Genomic DNA, 4,821 nt, shown 5'->3' on the forward strand with positions numbered 1-4,821 from the left:
AGATAATTGTGTAAAGTCCGACTGCAACTCTAACTCGTTGAATAAAATATGATTATCGCATCAGAAACCAAGGCATATTCCTTCAAACTGAGACGTGAGATTTGTTCCAAGACTTTTCAAACCTAATAAAAGTCTATCTAGGCTTATCACATCACACTTCTAGCCCACCTAGGCTTCTCATCTCTTCATAAAAAACCCATCAGTAGCCATGCTTTATCTGATCATCAAAACATCATAGAAAAAGGCCTAGCCTTCTTAGGTTCCTTGTGTCATCATTATCCAAGACCATAATTTTCCTTTATCCCATTATTCCACATGGTTCTGTATGCAAATCCATTCAAATATGGAACTGTGCAACTGATTAGATATCAAGCTGCACGGCAAGCCTTCCATGACTCTACTGCTGTATTAATTGTAAGGGGTTAGCAAGCAGCCAGCTGTGCAATCTCTTTTAATTTCTCCACAACCCGATAAAATCCTTAATTATCTGTAATAAAATCCTACGTGTATCTTTGCAAGCTTTAAGGATATTTTCAAGATAATTACTACGATTAAAATCAATAGTAATGCCAACAAAATTATCTTAATGGTCTAGAACCCTGCCCACTTAACGGCATTGATACCACAGGCCGATGGTGTAATTTTGGGTCCAAACACCTTCATAAATAGTAACCCACCACGTGACCCCTACTGGCCATTCTGCCCTAATATCCTCGTGTGCAGTTTACATTTATCCCTCATATTAATGCAACACTAAAGTTCTCATATTCCATGAACAATTCCAAATATCTACATATCACTATATTAATAATTCCAAGAGCATTTCAACAAATATAACATGGTTAACTTGAAATAGAGAGATATTTGAAAATATGAATAATTTGTAACACATTACATAAACCACTCACCTCGATAATCCGAGCTTTGACAAGACAACCTAACTTCAAACCTCCACATATCAAACCCCTAATTTTCCTCTCTCTTTCCATATAAACATATTACTTTAGCTTGCATGCACACTAGCTAATTCCTTTGCATGATAACAACCGGGAGCATTTGCTCTTATTTATACTCTCGACCTCTCTATGCGTTCGGAGGACATGAGAGAGTTTGAGGGAAAAAGAGAATGTATAGATAGAGAGAGAAGGGAGCTTTAAAAATAATCTTTTATGTATAAAGTCGGAGGCCAGTTTTGGTGTCACCGGGTTCGACAAAATGAATTGGACAAAACTGCCCCTCGGCCTAAAAATAAAAATAAAAAAAAAGAAAAATGAATGCATAAAATAACTCAAGGGTAATTTTGTAAATTTATTTTATTTTTTAATAATGCTCTGCTTGTTCTACAGTCTTCCACACCTCTCGACCCAGTTTCATTCATACCTTCTTGACCCATTTTCGGATTGGGTTTCTTTATCTCCCATCTCTGCTCTCTTCAATCTCTGCTTCGCTCTCTTCAATCTTTGCTTCGTGATCTCTTCCATCTTTGCTTCTTCCGTGATTTCTTCTTTTCTGGCCGAGTTCTATTCGAATTGAAAACCTGGCAAGGCGTTTCTACTAATCTGTGCACAAATTTGACATAGTTTCATACTTCCATAGTATATAACCAATTTGCCGCCTACTACCCATCTGTGCACAATAGCATCTGCCTATTCAATTTTGTATGCACAAATGTAAAAGTTTAAAACAAGATATATGTAAAAAAACATCACTGCAAAGGTTCGTAAGGGTTTGTCCTGCATAAAGGTTCATAATGGTTCTACCACAAATTAGATCGCGGAATGAAGCGAAGAAGTATATTTATGCTAAATAAATGAAACTCAAATAAATACTCCAAAACTTTGTCCTGCATCATTAAAATATATAACCTCTGAACCTCTACAAATCCATGTGCTAAGTTACTCATTGGTACTACTAGTAAACCATGATCATTGGTTTAAGTTCTGATTATTTGCTTTCTCTTTTAACTAAATTGCAGCAATTGTAGTTAATAAAACCTTAATCGATAATGACGACGCTGAAAATAAGAGAAAGCGACAATCCAATCCAGAAGGTATACTGTTATATTTCTTGTGGATCTTAATTTTCATATGCATTATAAATAATGAATTACTCCATCTCTCATTCATCTATTTACCACACCTAGCTGTAAAAACAATGAATTGCTAGATAAGCATTATAACAAAACCTAGTGCATAAAACTTACATCTCATTGTCTAATACAAAATGACCAATGTCACGTACTGATAAGCAAGTGAGAAATCAAGCCAAAAAAGGAATGGTTTTGCCCTTCGAGCCCCTTTCACTTGCATTCAACCATATGAACTACCACGTGGATATGCCTCCTGTAAGTAACTTTGCGTCTATTTTCTTTGATATGCTAAGCTAAATTCAAGAAATCAACGTGAGGACTTATAAATTAACAATGCATTAAACGAAATGAAAAATGAATTTTTGCTCATTGGTTAAGAAGTGACTGTTTTAGTCTTGCAATCGATCATACATATGATGCAGGAAGCAGTTCCTAGTATTAGCAGTTAAAAGGGGTTTGTAATTCTAAATTTCAGACCCTAAAATCAAGTTTAGCAAAAACAGAGAAATACCAACAAATAAAAAATTGAAGAAGGAGAAGACAGAGATATGTTGACGTCTTACCTTAAGTTAGTATGGCTTCCGCAGACGATCCCAAAACTGAATAGAAGTGAACTCTGCAAACAAAATTAATTCCAAACCCTAAATTAAATTTCAAAAGGAAGACAGAAATTAGATTTCAAAACACTAAATTAATTACCTAATTTGGGATCGAGAGTTCTATGACTTCTGTCTGTGACAGAAAATCGCCCCAAGAGAGAGAGATCGTGAGAAAGAGCGGTGGTGTGCGGTGGCTGTGTGATGAAGGAAGGCTGGAGAGTCAGAGACGATAGTATGGTGTAGTGGTGGGCTGGTGGCTGGCCGGAATTCGACACAGAGAGGGTTAAGGGCTGGAGATGAGCGCTCGGTGAGGGAGGCTCAGGGGCTGCGTTCTAGTTCGATGGAATAACACGGAAGTGAAATGGGAGAATGGAGATCAGACCTAAAAACAAACGAACGACATAGATTAAATCCAAAACAATGAACGGTTGAAATAATTTTCTTATAATTAAAAAATAATATATATAATATAATATTTATTTTCGGTTCGATATGGGAATACCGAAAAAATTGAGATGCAAAACCGAATCCCATACCGAAAATTTGGGGAATTTTGGTTTGGGATTTTTTTAGTTTGGGATCGGGATTTTTTCGGTTTGGTTTGGGATTTTTGGGATTTTTTTCCAGCCTTGACCTTTGGCCTGTATGGGATCCGGGAGATGCTTTAACTACAGCTACAAAGTTGATGCTCTGTTTTAAGTTCCAAGAGAACCATTTCAAGGTGCACCCTCAATTCTTGGTTCTGCAGCTACACCCCATATATCCTGCAGTGCATCTTACTTGTATACCACCACTGTTGTTGGCCACAGGATTAGGAATTCTTCACCCTAAATCCAGGCTTCACTCTTATCAGGTGCTTTTTGTCAAAAGGATTGAGGCCGCTATATGCAATCTCCTTGCTGCCCTTAGCTTTCTCCTTTGGCTCAAAAATGATGAAGTTGGAGCATGACGAAATTGTGGTATTTTTGTTGTTTGGAGAACATGGGTTCACACCCCACTCTCAAGTGTCCCTTGTTGAGTTCTCAGATGGTGCTCAGGCTCGTGTTGTGATTGAACCTAGAGAAACTAAAGGCTTTACTCTAATTAGGATCATTACAAATTAAGAATGACTCAAGCAAGGATATTTACTCAACAAGAGAAGTTCATACAACAACAACAACAACAGAGCATTTTCCCACTAAGTGGGGTCGGCTATATGAATCCTAGAACGCCATTACGCTCGGTTTTGTGTCATGTCCTCCATTAGATCCAAGTACTCTAAGTCTTTTCTTAGAGTCTCTTCCAAAGTTTTCCTAGGTCTTCCTCTACCTCTTCGGCCCTGAACCTCTGTCCCGTAGTCACATCTTCAAACCGGAGTGTCAGTAGGCCTTCTTTACACACGTCCAAATCACCGGAACCGATTTTCTCTCATCTTTCCTGCAGTTTCGGCTACTCCTACTTTACCTCGGATATCCTCATTCTCAATCTTATCCTTTCTCGTGTGCCCACACATCCCACGAAGCATCCTCATCTCCGCCACACCCATTTTGTGTACGTGTTGATGCTTCACTGCCCAACATTCTGTGTCATACAACATCGCTGGCCTTATTGCCGTCCTATAAAATTTTCCCTTGAGCTTCAGTGGCCTACGACGGTCACACAACACGCCGGATGCACTCTTACACTTCATCCATCCAGCTTGTATTCTATGGTTGAGATCTCCATCTAATTCTCCGTTCTTTTGCACGGTAGATCCTAGGTAGCGAAAACGATCGTTTTTTGTGATCTTCGCTAGATTGCTCCGGTCGTTAGTGTGGATAGGTATATAAATGGATAGAGATAGGAAAGCAAACACAAGATGTACGTGGTTCACCCAGATTGGCTACGTCCACGGAATAGAGGAGTTCTCATTAATTGTGAAGGGTTTACACAAGTACATAGGTTCAAGCTCTCCTTTAGTGAGTACAGGTGAATGATTTAGTACAAATGACATTAGGAAATATTGTGGGGGAATGATCTCGTAATCACAAAACTTCTAAGTATCGGAGTGTGGTATCGTCTTGACTTACCTTATCTGTCTCATAGGTAGATGTGGCATCTTCTCTGGAAGTACTCTTCCTCCATCCAGAGGTGGTATCTTTAACTGGTGGAGAT

General features: G+C 38.6%; 1 long non-coding RNA gene across 1 annotated transcript; it reads right to left on the minus strand.

The window, feature by feature from the left end:
* Positions 1–1,152: 1,152 nt before the first annotated feature.
* LOC126628353 (uncharacterized) lies at positions 1,153–3,070 on the minus strand. Its single transcript, XR_007625387.1, has 3 exons — positions 2,789–3,070; positions 2,653–2,705; positions 1,153–1,626 (listed from the first exon to the last, which is right to left on the minus strand). It is a non-coding gene; the product is annotated as an uncharacterized LOC126628353 (long non-coding RNA).
* Positions 3,071–4,821: the final 1,751 nt, after the last annotated feature.

Source organism: Malus sylvestris, chromosome 7, assembly GCF_916048215.2.
Source record: "Malus sylvestris chromosome 7, drMalSylv7.2, whole genome shotgun sequence".
NCBI lineage: Eukaryota > Viridiplantae > Streptophyta > Magnoliopsida > Rosales > Rosaceae > Malus > Malus sylvestris.